Genomic DNA, 21,127 nt, shown 5'->3' with positions numbered 1-21,127 from the left:
TTTGTGATGTTTATGTAATGCAGTGGCAAGAAAAGTCCAACCCGAGAGCATAAGTGAATGAGAGATAAAGGATTAAGCAGTGATCCAGAGAGAAAGCTATGGATTTAGTTTTTTTTAATATAAATAGTAAATACTAGGAATATTTGACCTAACCTCACCCTGCACGTCACTTTCATTTGTTCAGGGATTCGTCTTATTAAGATAATCTGTATGGTTCACCGGATGCAAACAGGCATAAAAGGGAACTATATTCTTGGATGTGAAAATGTTGTGGAAGATGCGCAAATTCATCTTCACCTCCAATCAGCAGTAATAAATGAAAAGTTATCATAAATGATTTAATAAAATTGAAATAACAGTGAAATTATACTTTTGTACTCGCTCTTGCTCATGCTTCAGTGGTAATCACATAGCTGCTAAATGTAGCTGGAGGTAAGTGCAAGCAGCCAGCAGAGAGAGAGAGAGAGAGAGAGAGAGAGAGAGAGAGGGGGGGAGCGAGAGAGAGAGAGAGAGAGAGAGAGAGAGAGAGAGAGAGAGAGAGAGAGAGAGAGAGAGAGAGAGAGAGAGAGAGGGGGGAAATCCGGTGCAGTAACTGTGACAAATGAACAAGTAAAGGAAAGCAGCAGGCAAAGGAGATTTGAGGTGACAGTCAATTTAACTCAATATACTTCTCCCCCCCCCCCCCCCCCCCCACACACACACACACACACACACAAACAAACACAAACAAGCATACAAACAAACTCAGCAGAAAAACAAAATTATTATGGCTTCAGAGCTCTCAGGAAGGTATGTAGTCCTATATACTGTATATTGCTAATGGTGCATGGGTACACACACACATGTAACCTCTAGTTACCACTGTACTGTATGTGAAAGTCAATACACAGCTTTACTGTTTGCTTCTCTATGTGCTACTGTACAATAGATGTTCTGCTTCTCGACACCAGTGACTGTATGTAGAGATGAATCTCACATACTGCCATCATTTGAAGTCAGTCCAGTAGGGAGTAGTGGAGCTCCCATATCACAATCTGTCACACTACATTTTTATAGCATCTATAACTAATTTAAAACAGACTTATCAATCAATCAATCAAATTTTATTTTTATAGCCCATATTCACAAATCTAAATTTGTCTCATAGGATTTATCAGTAACACTTGGACAAACTACCCCAAAAACCCTCCATCTGCCCACATGGAGAGGTCAGGTTTCGTCAGAAAGGGTCCTGGACGAAAATCTGTTGGATATGAATGTGTAACAGCAGATACATATATAACAAGATCATCTGCATACATGTTAATGTTTTATTTAAGGTATATTCAGTAGGAATATATATTTATTTTAAAGAGAGTTCTATATAACCTGGTGATGATTACGACTGGCGTTAGCATAAGCTGCTCTGAGGGTGAAGCAGCAGTACATTCCCAGTGAAGGGCCCTCAAAGTGGCTCCTGTAGACTACATGTCTAGCGCCAATGTCTGCATTGGCCTCTTGTCCCGGACATCACCTCTCCTCTAATGTAAAAATAAACCCATCTACCACCTCCGTCATAGCAACAATTCCCTCCCTCTCTCTCGTCTTCCACCTACCCATCCGGCTCCACGCAAAACCCACTGAGAGCTCCTCTTCCACCCACTCCATCCTGGCTCGAGCACCTTGGGGAAGCAAATATAGCCCAAATCGTGCTCGAGTGTCGCTGCTTTCTGAGGGTTACAGGGCTGACCTTTCCCTCTCTCTATCTCTGAATGGCTCGGAGCCTGCAGAAATGTTGGGCCCAGAATAGAAAGCAGCTACTTCTGCCTCATCCTCTAATTCACTGTTGTGATACAACACTGAACAAAGTGAATCGACGTGCCTGCAGAGACTTCCTTTATAGTGCTGCAATGTCATTTGTTAGTGAAGCTATAGTTGCAGACTACCATCACTCTCTTTGGTTTATCTGGGTCGCTCTTTTCATCAGCGTCCGTTGAGTAGCCTGATACTTTAATGTCATCAGGGCCATAATTGGGTGGAGGAGACATTTTAATGGTGGGTATGCCTTAATGGTGTGATTTTCTTTACTGTGTGATGTCAGAGGTAATGGATGAGAAACCAAATTCAGTTGGCGTTTACTGTCCTTGTCTTGGAGGACACATAGGAAAGTGCTGAGGTGAACACTTTGTGTTGGCTGTGGACTGATAATGGGTCGTAATGATGATTGATAATGGTCCGAAACATAATTAGCACCATTATATTCTTCTTTTAATTGCTGCATTTGCCACTACATTATTAAATTGTATACGTGCTGCTAAATTACAGTATATATGGGTCTTCACCTCTCTGAGAACACACTGTATTTTTTTTAATAATACTAACATGACCATATTAATAAATTATGTTTGTCACTGTGCCTTAGCTGTGCCAAAAGACACCTTTCTAAAGATGGACTTGGGGGCTACGTTCACAAACCGTATTAATGTTCCAAACCCTATAATTCAACAAACACACCCATAGACTGTTGTGTGTGCTGTCAAATTGTTTTTTAGGCTACACACAACTACCTCTGTAACTTCTGTGTACAAATAAATGTAATACTGTGAACGTCTTCAAAAAGAGCAACAGTCTGAAAGTATGTGCTGTTGTGATAAATCAACTCTTGTCTACCATGACAGACTTTTCATGCCACCTCCAAATGTAACCACAAAACAAGAGACTGGTGTCCGGATTCAGAGTCCCACCTTTGGTTAGGTTTATAAAGGCTCTTTGGTCAAGGGGGTTTTGGTTAAAGGTAAATAAACACTTTGTGTGTAAAGTATCTGTGAACTTTGTGTTATAGATAAGACCACAGCCGTTTCTAACCATAACCAGAAAAGTATTTAACTAATAAAACCGTAGCAAAGAAGAAGAAGACATGCAAAACAAGTTGCCTCCTTGAGCATTTTATTCATTCTATTCTAGAGTCTGTTCTAAACCTGCATGTTTGGAATGGGCTGTTTGCTTAGTATGTGGTAATGCTGGTTGTAGCTTTCTTTCTGAAACTGTTAAACTGACCTGCAGCAATTGAGCAAATAAAGACCTGCTGCTGGACTCCAGCAGAACCTGCTGAAGCACAAAGAGCTGCTCACCTGATTATTTCAAGTTCAGTGAAGCTCGGCTCAGTTTGCAGAATCCTGACCTGTAGAATCAGTTGCCTTTGTTGTCAACACACCCTTTGTCGTGGTTGACAACGTCACTCACGTCCCAACTGACTCCCAGCTGCTTTATTCAAAGTTTATTGACATTGAACATATTGCATTTCCAAAGTGCATAAAATGTTATGCTGCACTTCCTTTGGCCCTTAACAATACTCATGCCAAATGTGAAGCCGATAAGAAGAACAGTTCGTGAGATATGCGTTCCACATATTGGTTGCCACCCACCAATAAACCGAACAGAAGAAGAAGAGGAGTTACAACATTTTCATGTTTGACTTCCTGGCTGTAATCTCAACAATGCTCCACATTTGCTCTGACCTCAGACAGGCCTGTTTTCTCATAGCTATGGCAGCAGAGGCCCATATATTGTAATATTCAGTGCCTCAATTCCAATAAAAACGCAATTGTAAAAAAATAGACAAATAACCTTCACATAAACATTTACTAACTTCAAATTATTCAAGTGTATAATTGAGGACATCATTAAAAGAAAGTTTAAAATTGGAGTTTACAGTGTGATGAAATATTTTCAAAACTAGTGGTTACTCTGAATGGTGGGGAGCTGGGTACAGATGTGACAAACTAGTCCAGGGAAAACAGATGTTTGTTTCCAGGGGGGGACGGTTGTGCATGTGCATGAGATCGAACTATCGGCTGTTAGGATTTAGCCATATTAATCCGTCCATGTGCTTCATCAGAGCTACTTGTCCAATGATTTAATCCGTAACAGTCCTCTCCTGTACCACAGTGGAATTGGGCAGGCTGTCAGGCTACAACCATCTCTGTTAAAAAACGTCCAACATCTTGCTGTGTGCAGAGTTAAGTGAGTGAGCAGAGTTTAAACTTCCCTTTCAGGCTCCAATTTCGATGCTTCACACAACTTCTTCTGTCACCTTTGTGTGTACAAATGAGTGCAACTCTGTGAATGCCTTCAAGGAGGCATAGTCTAAGAGTCTGCGCTGTTATCTCCATACTTAACAACACCATGTCTCTTCACTCTCTGTGATGGCTGCAGCGTGCCTACCAATTTCGCTGTTTGGAAAACATATGCATTTAATTTATGATGTGGTTGGACAACAGAACGGAAATTTACTTTTCCCAATTTGAAGGCAGAATGTGATTTTTGTCTTTTAAATGTTTTATTATTTTGGCCAGGGTCTTTCTGTGTGGAGTTTGCATGATCTTTCCCCGTGTCTTTGTGGGGTTTTGTCCAGTCACTTCGGCTTCCTCCCACAGTCCAAAGACTTGTGGCACTGGGGTTCCCTTTATCTCTGAATTGACCATAGCTGTGATATGTTGGCGACCTGCCCAGGGTGCACCCCATCACCCAACGTCAGCTTGGATCAGCTCTAACCCTGACCCTCAAGAGGATATACAGTATAGATAATGGATAGATGGATGTTTTATTAGACAACCAAAACCTAATCATGCTTGCATAACAAAACCCATTGTAATTATTCTAAAGAGATTAAAAAACAGTTGAGGACAGAATATGTAATTGGTTTAGTGTAAGGTTAATGACTCATTTACATTTCAGTGTTCCAATTTCAGAAGTTTTGTAGGTCCCTGTGCCTGGACAAACTGTATGAGTGAACAGAAAGTCATTCATCTTCTTTACACAGATTGGTTTGGTGGTTTTCCTTCTCTGCCAGTGAGCCCATACTATTCGTGCAGTCACTGTCTTGATGGGCTGCTTAAAAAGACCTATGGGATTCCTCTTTATTTGACACCTCTGCTCTGAGGCCATAAAGTCAACTGTTTAACTGTCTATAATGACCTCCACTTAGAGACCGATCACCTGTCACAGCAATTTCCATCGTCCCTCCTCATACCTCTCCCAAAAGAAACTGAGCTGTCACACCAAATAGAGAACTTTTAATCAAAGAGCTGTTGTGCCACTGTAATGATGACATATCTGGGAGAGCTGCTGGATGAGCATCATCCATCATAGAAGCAGTCCAAGGCAGAGACGCAGACCAGACCCAGTTTCCAGCAGTGAGGCGTATTAAAATATCCTTTGAACAGCACCAAAATATCCTGTATGCTCATGCAAGAAGTTGTGCTGTTTTCGCATAGATGTAATCGAGTAGAAATTAAATTATACTTCTCAAAAATAAGTTTAAAACTTGTCATTCAAAGATGCAGAAAGGTTCATGTTTAGGAGAGTGTTAATGTTTGTCTTTATCAAGTCCATACCCACTTGTATATACCCACCCAAAGTTGTGTAGAGTGAACAGTGTATTTAAACTAAATCTGTGGTTTATTACCGGTTTTTAATAAGTAGTTATTGCCATCAGTTCTATTCGTGATGGGAATTAACCTGGATGAACTGGTCTTTTTAGGGGGGTTCAAAATAAAAGTAAGTGCACCTAAAATGTCGCTAATAACCCCTCATTACCTAGAAATACCATGGGCAACTATGGTAATTGTACCAAGTCAAAGTTGTGGAAGTGGGTTTGTAAACTATGATCTACCATCACAGTAATATTTTTCTATTCTGAATGATCTTGTTGGATCTGTCTGCTCATGTCTTTTGAACTTTTTTTTTGTCCAACCTAAAAGTCAGTGCTAAGAAAATAAAAACGTTTATAAAATCATATTTAACTTTTAAAACAGTGTGAATAAATGTATATTGTATGTCTTTATACTTTATAATTTGATGCAGTTTCTTGTACCAGTATAACATTTGTGGGGAAAAAAACAATTGTTCTAACAAAATAATAAAATGATACAGCAAAGAAAAATATTGTGAACAAATTCTTAACACAATGGATATTAATATCAATGTCTCACATAACTTAACCACTTGAATGCCAAGTACACCCAATACACAACGTTCCACATTGTAGCCATGTTATTTTAGCAAAAGGTTTAGAAAATTGGTTTTGATTGATCCTACACTAACCTTCTCTTAGAAAGCAACTGCAAACCAGCACTAGCACCAGCCCGGAACTGGAACCTGGTTCGCGTTGGTGGAAAAGGGACATTGGACAAACCTCATGCAGAGCTGCCCGAAACAGTATATGAGCTGCACTACACCATAATTCCTTAATCGTTCAAAGTTTCATAGTCACTATTTCAGGCGGTGCTTTTCTGCTTGTCATCATAGCATAACAGCTTTTTTATTTATTAATTATTTATCATTCATCGGCCAGTTTACAATTCAGTTTATTGGGGGGGACAATTTGACCATATTTAAACTGCCTGGATCTGTTTAATATGTAGTGTTAGTGTTACAGTGTATTTATTATTTAGTTTTCAAACACTTGGGAAAATGTTGCTGTTTTTCTAAGTTTGCTTTTGAACTTTGGCTCAGCCATATGAAATACAGCCATCCCAAATGTTACTCTTTCCAAAGTCAAAATGTCTGCAGAGAAGAGAGTCTACAGGCCCCTCCATCTGTCAAGGCAAACCATTAACAAATATACACAGTATATCGTGATAAAACAAAAAGTCCCATTATGAAATGTGAATAATGAAAATAATTTTCTTCAGTTACATTTTGTGGGACTGCAGTGTCTTTAGGCTGAAAGCACTAAGCATGCCAATAGTCTATTTAGTGTAGTGGAACCATCTGCTGGGACTGCAGTGCTTCTCCCTGTGGATAGGAGAGGCTGAGGAGCAGAGAGCCCAGTGCAGACATTGCAGTAAGAGGCCTGGGACAGTGAGTGCCAGCAGCTCTTCAGCTGAGTCAGATAACATTCAGGGTCAGGCACACTGCAAGATGCATTCACTCACCAGTCCGCCTGCCATGTTTCATTTGGAGCACTTCATTTCCACACCACCACATCATTACCATGTTGGAAGTTAAAAACTAAAATGTATGGAGGACTAAGTTCTAGACAAGCCTTAGAGTTTATTATGAAATAATGGAAAAAATGCATAGTATGATAAAATGACTGTATTCAAAACTGGATGACATGGTAAATAAACATTCAGTAAACTCTTGAATCTTGATGGACTCCCCAAAGTGAAGGCAAAACATCTCAATCCCCCCCCCCTGGTGGCTGGCTGCATGATAGGTCATAAACCCCTGCCCCTCCATGTTAGCAGATGGGACAGGTTCAATTAAAAATATACAACTACACTGAAAATGAATTTAGGTTATTCTTTTCAAACTCACGCATGTTCAGGTGTTCATATTTCTGATACGTTTTTTTAAGTTTTCATGAGTGATTTGATGCTATAAAACGAGGTGAAGTGTACTGATTGACAGCTGAGATTGTCTTTTGATTGGTTGGGCGGGTTTATCCGTGGGACTCTATAATCACTACTGGCTCCAAAGGATGTTACCAGTGCAAGACAGCAGCATCTATGGGATATTTTGGCTGGGAGGAATCAGAAACACGTCATCCATCTTTTTATGTATCATATATTTATACAGTGTTTGATTCGTACCAGCAAGCGAGTTTGCTTCTGTCTCTGAAGTTGTGATGTACACCTTTGCTGCAGCCTTTTCCACAGCCTGAGCCTGAGCTGAGAGTTAAGAGGGCAAAATAAGGCTCTGTTTAAAAAATAGTGACAGGGGAAGTATTATTTCTGCGATTAATATTTGAAAACAGGACAATAAACCTCAATTTCTTTCCTGGCACAGACCAGCATGAAAAAGACAGCATGTCATCTGCTTCTGTTCACTGAGCAGCTTTAGCGTCCTCATAAGTCATTGTACTAACTAGTTTTCATTGTAGTGAAAGTTATTTTCCTCCATATGCAAGAGACAGTCCCTCTGCAGCTAGAGTAGAAGTCAATATTTAAGGTTAAAAGTATTCCTTCATTCAGCTTTCACATATTTCACATAAGTCTTTGTAAGTGCAAATTTGTCAAGTCTCCTTTTAAAAGGTCAATCAAATAAAACTCTGTCACATTTTTACAGGGAGGATATTAAATATTAAAGCAAATCTTTTCAGGTTGTTTGAAAGCGTCTCCTTCATGTTGGCTCAGAGGACAGGTTAAAACTGAAATGAAACCTGTTTTCTGGGAGAGTGCGATGATATACAGCTTGTATTATTGAGATGTCTGGTATGCTGAAATATACCCTCTCAAAGCGTCAAACTTCAGCCTTGGGTTCAGCCAACATTTAGCAAGCCAATTTATCATGTCTAGGTAGGGGACAGTGCAGGGACGGTTATTGCGTCTGGAGTGGGGTTAATGAACAGTGCGCCGCCTCCCATGTGATGAGGACAAGGCTGCTAAAAGAGTCAGGTTTAATTAGCTGTGACTGGGTATCTGTGCCTGTTCATCTTCTACTCTGTATCAACTCCTGTCATATTATCACAGTGTGAACATGACACATTCATTTGTGCACCATGTTTCTGAAGCGAAGGAGCTGACAGGCAAAATTATTGTCATTTCTAGTATAAATCTGAAATAAATTGCTGCAGCCAAAGCACGATGCATTTTCGAAGTGTTCAATAGTACAATAAGAAAACTCTATTGTGTGTATTTACAGCAGCTGACTTGTATCCACGCTCTGGAAACTGTTACTATAAGAGACAAAAGGTTGAAATAACGATTCCTTAACTATTTTTGTTAAGTTTGGTGAACTTTTTTTTGTATTTTGAGTTGGGAAAACTCAAAAATATATATCTAACAGTAATGTAAGAGTAAAGTACTACATCAGTGATGGGGAACATTTTTCATATCATTTTTCGTACCAACTTTGATCTCGTATTCTTTATAACATCCTTACTGAACACATATATTAACCTCCCTAATGTGATGGCTGGGACTGCTTCTCTTTGGTGAGCAGTGGCGTAGTAGTGGGGGGAAAAGTGGAACTGACTTCCCAGGGCCCCATAGGGTAGGGGGGCCGTTAAAAGGCCTGAATGATTAAAAAAAGAAAATAATAATAACATTATTAATTAAATTTCTAAGAACTTAAACTGGCTGAATAAATCGATTTATTGACTGAAATTTGTATACAAAAGTAGTGGAGGCTTCCTTAGGTCACCTGTGTTACCCCTACAAATAATGGTTTAGTCCTTGCTGCAGGTATCCTTTGTGAACATAATCGAAGTCAGTGAGTGACGGGTGACATTCAATAGACATATTGGAAATATTAGGAAAGGATTAGGATATTAGGAAAGCAAACGTAAAGTCTGTGAATCAGAAAAAAAGAAAGAAATAAAGGAAAGAGAAAGAAAGCAAACAGAGGGCAGACACTGTGGACAGATTTCTTTCCACAGAACGTTGAGTCCATTCATCAATAACACAGTTTATTACACCAGGTCACACAGGCTGTTTGTATGTCACAGATTAGCAGTTGTCTGATGTTCAGGTAGCCGAGGGTTTGATTATCCTTTACTGAGAGGTCATAGTAAAATATGAACTAAACAATGTGGAAGTTTATTTTTCTACATCTAGTCAAGTCTCGCTCCTCAAAAAGAACAACCACTTCCGTTGTTGACCCTTCACAATAAAAGTCCCATACAGAAACACTGCTTATAGATGACAGGAAACACAAATTCACTGACCGACCTTTCACAATAAGGCAACTAAATAAAATAGCTTCACACTGGGTGATGATCCTCCACAGTTCTACAGCTGAGCTACAGCTGAGATTTGTTTATACGGAGGATTTATCTTGAAAATGGCTATCTTTGTTGTAAAAGAAGAGTAGAAAAGTATCTATCAAGAGCTCACTCAAATATAAAGCTTTATTTTGCCATGCATCTGAGCATTTTCTTGTCACACTTAGTGTCCAGGACTCAATGGGAAGCAGGTTTTAGAATAAACCACAGGTTAATTGGTAGCAGCAGGTAAAGTATCAGCACTGCAGCAAAGCATCATTACACCATTCAGAACACAATAACATAACAATATGCAGATGCAGTAACTAAATAGGACACTTGAACAAATGCATCTGTTGCCCTGGTGCACGACAGGATGTTGTTCCCTACAACCCGACCTCCTGAGATGATATGATGTACTCAAAACCTGGTCCATTTAAACATTCAATGTCTCTCTTCATCAGCCATTCCTCTTCTGGACACAAGAGACACGTATGCACAACCTCTCAGCACAGTTCACAGCCAGTGTGTCTGGATGTGGTGTGGATCACAAGTGTGACACAGCATCTCAGAACAAGTATGTCTGCTGCTTTTGGCTTTGATAAAGCGGCTCAATAGGAGCTGATTTATGACCCTGACACTGTCGGAGTGACATACTGAGTCACAGTGCAGAGACTCACACTGAACATCCATCACCACTGTCAGGGAGAGCCATCCATTAACGTCATGTCCATATCGTCCAAATCATTGGAAGAAAGGGGAAAGAGAGCGAAGCAGAGGACGGGTTTTAAACTTTTAATACTCGGCCTCGGAAAAGAGATACATTGTGGTGGACAGGAGGGAAAAAAGTAAGACAGTAATAATGTCATTGTCTAGTGATCCCTGGCGGAAATTGTCTATCATCTTAATCATCCTCCTGTGAAGGCCAAAGGAAACGGTCAGCTGCAGAACAGCGGCCATGGTGCCAGTGGGGACCAGTGTTTGTGACATTTCAGCAGATGTGCTCATGTTAAACCTGTGACTGCCAGGAGGACTGAAGGAGAAGTAAGGTTCATGATAGAGGATGAAGAGAAATAGCTTAGAATATTAATCAGAGAGACTAGAATGTTATTCTGGTTCTTACAAAATACAGTTATACACTGTATGTGTCTACTTTTGCTTTAGTGTGACCTTCTTGTACTGAAGTCTCAGAGGAGGTCAAGGAGGTTGGTAGGATTTGTAAAGGACTGGAATTTTACACTGGAGACAGAGGTTCATGCTCTTCTTTTGTGTCAGTCTACTAAAAAATGTTTTAAAGCTGTACTTGAACCTCTACACTTTAGACTTTGGTTCTTTTGTTCCTGTTCTTACTGGCGTCTAATACATTTTAGCTTCACAGTTGATGTTATCAAATCCATATGCTATCACTTTGCACAGGACTATATGTTTCCTCATTTCATCACACATATGTCTAGACTGCCCTGTGCTTTACAGTTTCAGTGTCCAGCATTGTAAACGTCATTGGATCAGGAAAGATAAGTTTGCTGTGCACTGAGCTTAAAGTAAATTGCAGGTCTGCTGGTTCACTCTCTCCCTCCTGCTGCAGCTGAGACCCAGACATGAGACGTGACAAACAGAACAGAGGCCCAATCTAGCTGCAACAATGGAAACCCACTAGAGGCCACAAACACCTTTCAGTCACAGTAATGGCTGAGACAAAGCAGTAAAGAGACAAGAAAAGCTTCCAGCCTGTAGTAAAACGTCCTGCTGCTTTTCATAATGACAGGTGGAACTGCTAGTGGTAAACGTGCTGGAGGAGGTATTATTGCTGAAGTGTTAGCTGCTAATGCTAACTGAACATTTCATGTTGCTGCTCTTTTTGAAGCAGCCACAGCAAGAAAAACAATGTAGTTGTCATATTGTTTGGGAAGAGAAACTACTACTACTACTGTTTTGTAGGTGAATCAGATTTAATGATGCCAGAGAAAAGGGAAACATCTTCAGAATAGAAATAGAAATAGAAAGCCTTTATTGTCATTGTATCAGCAGAATACAACAGAATCAAAATTGCTGCTCCAGTGATGCATAGACAACAGAATGAAAGACAATGCACTCATTCCATACATTCATGTTGCACATGATCACGAAAAAGTATTAAAAAAATACCCTAAAAGTCTTAAAAGTGCATAATCGTTTTTTGTGGGGTCTTGTGTCGATGAAGAGTTTGAATGGCCTTGGGGAAGATGTTTGTGAATCTGGTGGTTCGAGTTTTTAGTGACCTGTAGCGCCGCCCTCAGGGAAGAGGTTCAAACAGATGGTGACCAGGGTGCAAACAGTCCTTCACAATGTTTTTGGCTCTGGAGACGTAGCGGTGCTCTGTGATATTTTGTAATAAAGGGGGAGGGCAGCCAATACTATTTTGTGCTGTGTTGATGACCCTCTGGAGAGCTTTTTTATCGGCAGCAGAGCATCCAGAATAACAGGTTGTGATGCCGTACGACAGGATGCTCTCTATTGTGGATTGGTAAAAGGTCACCAGCAGCTTTCCATTCAGGTTGTTTTCGATATGTGGATCCCCAGGAATTTAAAGCTGTCAACAATTTTCAAACAGTCTCCATTTATGAAAATAGGTGACGGTTCTGTACTTCCCTTCCTGAAGTCTATGATCAGAGCTTTTGCTAGTAGTATTGGATCCTTCCTGGTAATAAAATGTATAAATTGCAATTTAATACTGACTTTGACTGGCAGCAGTTCAGTATTGATATTTGTGTAAATTGAGTGATATTCAACCACAAAATGACTCTAACCCTCAATCTTCTGATCCGAACTCAGACGCCTTGTCCATTCAGCTATGTGGTCTTAATTCTCTCATTTAAGGTTTAGTGGAGAGGTCGTAGAGAGCCATCGTTTGGTCGTTGAGGCAGAATAATTTTTTAAGAAGTTCACAACATGCACATTCTACTGTTAGCTTTGAAAAACACTGCTCTTAGGTATGTGATAACTTTGTTTCAGCTAATTCTTCTCTACTAACACCCACTTGGAAGGAGGTGACCCCCTTCCCCACCAGTTAGTGGGCTGTTGGGTTCTCTGAGTCAAGGTGTGAAAAGCTGTGGATATCTGTAATTTGTGGAGCCACCCTGCTATTGTTCGAGCCATTAGGGTCACTGGTTGGTGTTTTGGTGTGGAGTTAATCAAAACGCATGAAGAGACGTCTACCAAACTCGGTGGGAATAGTACTTACGATGGAGTTTAGTAGGAAAATTACTTAGGATTGTATATCCAGCTAATTCGTTTTTTGAGCTAGTTCATCAAAACTCAAGGTCAATCAATCACTCAAATACAATTTTATATATATTATATATTCACAAATCACAGTTAATCTCATGGGGCTTAACAAAGTGCAGCATCTGCTGCCCTAAGGTATATGTGACAACTTTGTTTCTGCTCATTTTTCTCTACTAACACTGACCTTGGAAGGTGGCTACATCATGCTGCACTTCAACTGTTGTTCACCCTGTGCAAAATGAACACTGGAAAAATAAATCGGGTTGATCCTCAATATTGACACGGCCGGTTAGCTCAGATGGTCAGAGTGTGGTGCTAATAACGCCAAGGCCATCGGTTCAAGCCCCATACTGGCCAGTTGTTTGTTAGAGATGCAATGCCATCATTCACAAAAGCTTCTCTGAATTATAGAACATGGCATAAAGATTGCTCTTGTAGTGAAATATCCAGCATGACCTGAGTTCTTACTGCACCAGTGTGTTTGTTCACTCACTATTATTGCCAGTATCCCACCCAAGCTGTGAACAAGCAGATGCTGGTTTCAACCACAAATGGTCTTGACCCCTGAGATATGAAATAGAAAAGGCAATTCAGATTTGTCTTGGTCAATTGTTGGTCTTGTTTGTTTTTCAGCGTGTGTACAAAGTTGCTAAAAAAAGCATAGATGCACCTTTTTACCAAGCTTTCTGGGAATATCACATGGATATTTAGAGCTTGATAATATCACCAATGTTTTGAGTTCAAGCCTACATTGGCCAATAGTTTGTAAGAAGAGCCTTCCTAGATTTGTAGCATTGACCAAATACTGCTCAAAAAATTTTAATTTCAGGGGTATCAATCTATCCATTTAGGAAGAACAAGTGATACTGAATCAGTTTCACCTGCTTTGGTGCAAATTAAAGTGACAACAGGTGCAATGGAGAGGCAAAAGCAAGACAACCCCCAAAAAGGGAATGGTTTTGCATTTGGTGCCAACAGATAATTGATCTCTTCTTATCCTTCCTGACTGACTCTTCTTTAGTTTTGTGTTCTGCTAGTGTCCTTGTCACTACTGGTAGCATGAGGCAGTACCTGCAGCCCAATCAGGTTGCACAGGTAGTCCAGCTCCTCCAGGATGGCACATCCATACTTGCAGTCGCAAGAAGGTTTGCTGTGTCTCCCAGCACAATCTCAAGAGCATGGAGGAGACACCAGGAGACCGGCAGTTACACAAGGAGAGCTGGACAGAGCCGTAGAAGGGCATCAACCCAGCAGCAGGGCCCGACGACCTCTAGTGGGACCTGTGCTCACAGCCCAGCACGGTGCAGCTCAATTGGCATTTGCCAGAGACCCCCAGAATTGGCAGGTCCGCCATTGGCTCCCCCTTCTCTTCACAGATGAGAGCCGGTTAACACTGAGCACATGTGACAGGCGTGAAAGAGTCTGGAGACGCAGTGGTGAACGTTATGCTTCCTGTAACATCATCCAGCATGACTGGTTTGGCGGCCGGTCACTGATGGTCTGGGAAGGCATATCGTTGGAGGGTCGCCCAGACCTCCATATCATAGCCAACGGTACCTTGACTGCTGTTAGGTACCGGGCGGAAATCCTCAGAACGACTGTCAGACCTTACGCTGGTGCAGTGAGCCCTGGGTTCCTCCTGGCACAGGACAATGCGGCCAGAGTGTGTAAGCATGTCCTGGATGACGAAGGCATTGATGCCATTGACTGGCCCTCTTGTTCCCCTGACCTAAATAAAATGTAGCACCTACGAGACGTTAAATATTGGTGTATCTGACGGCGCCAAGTACCACCACAGACTGTGCAGGAGCTCACTGATGCCCTGATTCAGGTCTGGGAGGAGATCCCCCAGGACACCATCCGCCGACTCATGGTGCTGAGTCACATTATGAGTTGCTGTGATAAAGGTCACGCAAGTTGGATCAACCTGTGATTTCAGTTTTCTTCTTTGATTTTGGGTAGGATTTTGAATCCAGCCCTCAATAGGTTAATGATTTTGTTTTCTATTGACCGTTGATACATCATTTTGTTCTCAACAAATTACAGAATATATGTCAGTAAAGATTTTCAAGTTGAATAATTCATTCATTAAGATCTGATATGTGATTTGAGAGTTTACCTTAATTTTTTTAGCAGTATTTACAGGTAGCTCTACAGAGGTGATATTTGGTTCAATTAAATGGTACCAGACCACGAAGGGCACTCGAACCCTCAATCTTCTGATTCGAAGTCAGACGCCTTATCCATTAGGCCACGTGGTCCTGTAATGCCTTGACTTCTAGGTTCAGCTAACAATTCTAAGAGAGCCATTGTTAGTTTGTTGAGGCAGAATAATTTGTTAAGAAGATGACAACATGCACATTTTAATGTTAGCTTTGAAATACAGTGATATAAATCAGTTTGCTTGATTTATTTGGGGGGCCTAAAGTCAAAACTTTGGAGATGCATGATGTTACAGGGGGTGAAAGATTTTTGATGAACTTTAAGGTTGCTATCTACTTTGCAAATGCTGGCACTTTGTGGCTTTCTCATCGTAAATACACCTAACTGGCCAATACAGTAACTGAATCCATGACCGGTTAGAGCATGGTTCTAATATCACAAAGGCCCCATACTGGCCAGTTGTTTGTAAGAGATGCAATGCCATAATTTACAAAAGCTTCTCTGAATTATAGAAAATGGCAGAAAGATTGCTCACTTAGTGAAATATCCAGCATGAACTGACTTCTAACTGCACCAGTGTGTTTGTTCACTCACTATTATTGCAAGCATCCCACCCAAGTTGTGAACAATCAGATGCTAGTTTCAACCACAAATGGTCTTGAACCCCTGAGATATGGAATAGAAAAGCAATTCCACACACTCAGATTTGATTTGGTCTTGGTCAATTGTTGGTCGTGTTTGTTTTTTAGCGTGTGTGTACAAAGTTACTCAAAAAAGCATGGACGCACATTTTTACCAAGCTTTCTGGGAATATCACATGGCTATTTAGAGATTGCTAATATCACCAATGTTATGAGTTCAAGCCCACATTGGCCAATAGTTTGTAAGAAGTGCCTTCCTAGAATTGAAACATTGACCAAATACTGCTCAAACAAATTAAGGGAACACTTAATCCTCTGATTTTAACAGCAAGTTAGTTAAATTTCAGGGGTATCAATCTATCCATTTAGGAAGAACAAGTGATAATGAATAAGTTTCACCTGCTTTGGTGCAAATTAAAGTGACAACAGGTGCAATGGAGAGGCAAAAGCAAGACAACCCCCAAAAAGGGAATGGTTTTGCATTTGGTGCCAACAGATAATTGATCTCTTCTTATCCTTCCTGACTGATTCTTCTTTAGTTTTGTGTTCTGCTAGTGTCCTTGTCACTACTGGTAGCATGAGGCAGTACCTGCAGCCCAATCAGGTTGCACAGGTAGTCCAGCTCCTCCAGGATGGCACATCCATACTTGCAGTCGCAAGAAGGTTTGCTGTGTCTCCCAGCACAATCTCAAGAGCATGGAGGAGACACCAGGAGACCGGCAGTTACACAAGGAGAGCTGGACAGAGCCATAGAAGGGCATCAACCCAGCAGCAGGACCGGTATCTGCTCCTTTGTGCGAGGAGGAACAGGAGGAGCACTGCCAGAGCCCCACAAAATGACTTCCAGCAAGCTACTGGTGTGCATGTTTCTGACCAAACTGTCAGAAACAGACTCCATGAAGGTGGCAGGAGGGCCCGACGACCTCTAGTGGGACCTTTGTTCACAGCCCAGCACGGTGCAGCTCAATTGGCATTTACCAGAGAACACCAGAATTGGCAGGTCTGCCATTGGCGCCCCGCTCTCTTTACAGATGAGAGCCGGTTCACACTGAGCACATGTGACAGGCGTGAAAGAGTCTGGAGACGCAGTGGTGAACGTTATGCTTCCTGTAACATCATCCAGCATGAATGTATTGGCAATAGGTCTCTGAAGGTCTGGGAAGGCATATCGTTGGAGGGTCGCACAGACCTCCATATCATAGCCAACGGTACCTTGACTGCTGTTAGGTACGGGAGGAAATCCTCAGAACGATTGTCAGACCTTACGCTGGTGCAGTGAGCCCTGGGTTCCTCCTGGCACAGGACAATGCGGCCAGAGTGTGTAAGCATGTCCTGGATGACGAAGGCATTGATGCCATTGACTGGCCCTCTTGTTCCCCTGACCTAAATAAAATGTAGCACCTACGAGACGTTAAATATTGGTGTATCTGACGGCGCCAAGTACCACCACAGACTGTGCAGGCAGCTCACTGATGCCCTGATTCAGGTCAGGGAGGAGATCCCCCAGGACACCATCCGCCGACTCATGGTGCTGAGTCACATTATGAGTTGCTGTGATAAAGGTCACGCAAGTTGGATCAACCTGTGATTTCAGTTTTCTTCTTTGATTTTGGGTAGGATTTTGAATCCAGCCCTCAATAGGTTAATGATTTTGGTTTCTATTGACCGTTGATACATCATTTTGTTCTCAACAAATTACAGAATATATGTCAGTAAAGATTTTCAAGTTGAATAATTCATTCATTAAGATCTGATATGTGATTTGAGAGTTTACCTTAATTTTTTTAGCAGTATTTACAGGTAGCTCTACAGAGGTGATATTTGGTTCAATTAAATGGTACCAGACCACGAAGGGACTCGAACCCTCAATCTTCTGATTCGAAGTCAGACGCCTTATCCATTAGGCCACGTGGTCCTGTAAGCCTAACTCTAGGTTCAGCTAACAATTCTAAGAGAGCCATTGTTAGTTTGTTGAGGCAGAATAATTTGTTAAGAAGATGACAACATGCACATTTTAATGTTAGCTTTGAAATACAGTGATATAAATCAGTTTGCTTGATTTATTTGGGGGGCCTAAAGCCAACACTTTGGTGATGCATGATGTTACAGGGGGTGAAAGATTTTTGATGAACTTTAAGGTTGCTATCTACTTTGCAAATGCTGGCACTTTGTGGCTTTCTCATCGTAAATACACCTAACTGGCCAATACAGTAACTGAATCCATGACCGGTTAGAGCATGGTTCTAATATCACAAAGGCCCCATACTGGCCAGTTGTTTGTAAGAGATGCAATGCCATAATTTACAAAAGCTTCTCTGAATTATAGAAAAAGTCAGAAAGATTGCTCACTTAGTGAAATATCCAGCATGAACTGACTTCTAACTGCACCAGTGTGTTTGTTCACTCACTATTATTGCACGTATCCCACCCAAGTTGTGAACAATCAGATGCTAGTTTCAACCACAAATGGTCTTGAACCCCTGAGATATGGAATAGAAAAGCAATTCCACACACTCAGATTTGATTTGGTCTTGGTCAATTGTTGGTCGTGTTTGTTTTTTAGCGTGTGTGTACAAAGTTACTCAAAAAAGCATGGACACACATTTTTACCAAGCTTTCTGGGAATATCACATGGCTATTTAGAGATTGCTAATATCACCAATGTTTTGAGTTCAAGCCCACATTGGCCAATAGTTTGTAAGAAGAGCCTTCCTAGAATTGAAGCATTGACCAAATACTGCTCCAAAAAATTAAGGGAACACTTAATCCTCTGATTTTAACAGCAAGTTAGTTAAATTTCAGGGGTATCAATCTATCCATTTAGGAAGAACAAGTGATAATGAATAAGTTTCACCTGCTTTGGTGCAAATTAAAGTGACAACAGGTGCAATGGAGAGGCAAAAGCAAGACAACCCCCAAAAAGGGAATGGTTTTGCATTTGGTGCCAACAGATAATTGATCTCTTCTTATCCTTCCTGACTGATTCTTCTTTAGTTTTGTGTTCTGCTAGTGTCCTTGTCACTACTGGTAGCATGAGGCAGTACCTGCAGCCCAATCAGGTTGCACAGGTAGTCCAGCTCCTCCAGGATGGCACATCCATACTTGCAGTCGCAAGAAGGTTTGCTGTGTCTCCCAGCACAATCTCAAGAGCATGGAGGAGACACCAGGAGACCGGCAGTTACACAAGGAGAGCTGGACAGAGCCATAGAAGGGCATCAACCCAGCAGCAGGACCGGTATCTGCTCCTTTGTGCGAGGAGGAACAGGAGGAGCACTGCCAGAGCCCCACAAAATGACTTCCAGCAGGCTACTGGTGTACATGTTTCTGACCAAACTGTCAGAAACAGACTCCATGAAGGTGGCAGGAGGGCCCGACGACCTCTAGTGGGACCTGTGCTCACAGCCCAGCATGGTGCAGCTCAATTGTCATTTACCAGAGAACACCAGAATTGGCAGGTCTGCCATTGGCGCCCCGCTCTCTTTACAGATGAGAGCCGGTTCACACTGAGCACATGTGACAGGCGTGAAAGAGTCTGGAGACGCAGTGGTGAACGTTATGCTTCCTGTAACATCATCCAGCATGAATGTATTGGCAATAGGTCTCTGAAGGTCTGGGAAGGCATATCGTTGGAGGGTCGCACAGACCTCCATATCATAGCCAACGGTACCTTGACTGCTGTTAGGTACGGGAGGAAATCCTCAGAACGATTGTCAGACCTTACGCTGGTGCAGTGAGCCCTGGGTTCCTCCTGGCACAGGACAATGCGGCCAGAGTGTGTAAGCATGTCCTGGATGACGAAGGCATTGATGCCATTGACTGGCCCTCTTGTTCCCCTGACCTAAATAAAATGTAGCACCTACGAGACGTTAAATATTGGTGTATCTGACGGCCGCCAAGTACCACCACAGACTGTGCAGGAGCTCACTGATGCCCTGATTCAGGTCTGGGAGGAAGATCCCCCAGGACACCATCCGCCGACTCATGGTGCTGAGTCACATTATGAGTTGCTGTGATAAAGGTCACGCAAGTTGGATCAACCTGTGATTTCAGTTTTCTTCTTTGATTCTGGGTAGGATTTTGAATCCAGCCCTCAATAGGTTAATGATTTTGGTTTCTATTGACCGTTGATACATCATTTTGTTCTCAACAAATTACAGAATATATGTCAGTAAAGATTTTCAAGTTGAATAATTCATTCATTAAGATCTGATATGTGATTTGAGAGTTTACCTTAATTTTTTTAGCAGTATTTACAGGTAGCTCTACAGAGGTGATATTTGGTTCAATTAAATGGTACCAGACCACGAAGGGACTCGAACCCTCAATCTTCTGATTCGAAGTCAGACGCCTTATCCATTAGGCCACGTGGTCCTGTAAGCCTAACTCTAGGTTCAGCTAACAATTCTAAGAGAGCCATTGTTAGTTTGTTGAGGCAGAATAATTTGTTAAGAAGATGACAACATGCACATTTTAATGTTAGCTTTGAAATACAGTGATATAAATCAGTTTGCTTGATTTATTTGGGGGGCCTAAAGCCAACACTTTGGTGATGCATGATGTTACAGGGGGTGAAAGATTTTTGATGAACTTTAAGGTTGCTATCTACTTTGCAAATGCTGGCACTTTGTGGCTTTCTCATCGTAAATACACCTAACTGGCCAATACAGTAACTGAATCCATGACCGGTTAGAGCATGGTTCTAATATCACAAAGGCCCCATACTGGCCAGTTGTTTGTAAGAGATGCAATGCCATAATTTACAAAAGCTTCTCTGAATTATAGAAAAAGTCAGAAAGATTGCTCACTTAGTGAAATATCCAGCATGAACTGACTTCTAACTGCACCAGTGTGTTTGTTCACTCACTATTATTGCACGTATCCCACCCAAGTTGTGAACAATCAGATGCTAGTTTCAACCACAAATGGTCTTGAACCCCTGAGATATGGAATAGAAAAGCAATTCCACACACTCAGATTTGATTTGGTCTTGGTCAATTGTTGGTCGTGTTTGTTTTTTAGCGTGTGTGTACAAAGTTACTCAAAAAAGCATGGACACACATTTTTACCAAGCTTTCTGGGAATATCACATGGCTATTTAGAGATTGCTAATATCACCAATGTTTTGAGTTCAAGCCCACATTGGCCAATAGTTTGTAAGAAGAGCCTTCCTAGAATTGAAGCATTGACCAAATACTGCTCCAAAAAATTAAGGGAACACTTAATCCTCTGATTTTAACAGCAAGTTAGTTAAATTTCAGGGGTATCAATCTATCCATTTAGGAAGAACAAGTGATAATGAATAAGTTTCACCTGCTTTGGTGCAAATTAAAGTGACAACAGGTGCAATGGAGAGGCAAAAGCAAGACAACCC

At 41.4% G+C, this 21,127-nt stretch overlaps 1 protein-coding gene and 3 non-coding genes across 6 annotated transcripts in view; 1 reads left to right on the top strand and 3 right to left on the bottom strand.

The window, feature by feature from the left end:
• Positions 1–21,127, top strand: part of whrnb (whirlin b) — a 99,798-nt gene that overhangs the window by 14,246 nt on the left and 64,425 nt on the right. The gene's annotated exons all lie outside the window — the stretch shown is intronic.
• trnar-ucg lies at positions 15,140–15,213 on the bottom strand. Its single transcript has one exon. It is a non-coding gene; the product is annotated as a tRNA-Arg (tRNA).
• Positions 17,599–17,671, bottom strand: trnar-ucg. Its single transcript has one exon. It is a non-coding gene; the product is annotated as a tRNA-Arg (tRNA).
• trnar-ucg lies at positions 20,055–20,127 on the bottom strand. Its single transcript has one exon. It is a non-coding gene; the product is annotated as a tRNA-Arg (tRNA).

The sequence above is a fragment of the Hippoglossus hippoglossus genome, chromosome 9 (genome assembly GCF_009819705.1).
Source record: "Hippoglossus hippoglossus isolate fHipHip1 chromosome 9, fHipHip1.pri, whole genome shotgun sequence".
Taxonomy (NCBI): Eukaryota; Metazoa; Chordata; class Actinopteri; order Pleuronectiformes; family Pleuronectidae; genus Hippoglossus; species Hippoglossus hippoglossus.
The sequence above is the reverse complement of the archived record's forward strand: the minus strand, read 5'-3'. Positions and strand labels throughout refer to the sequence as shown.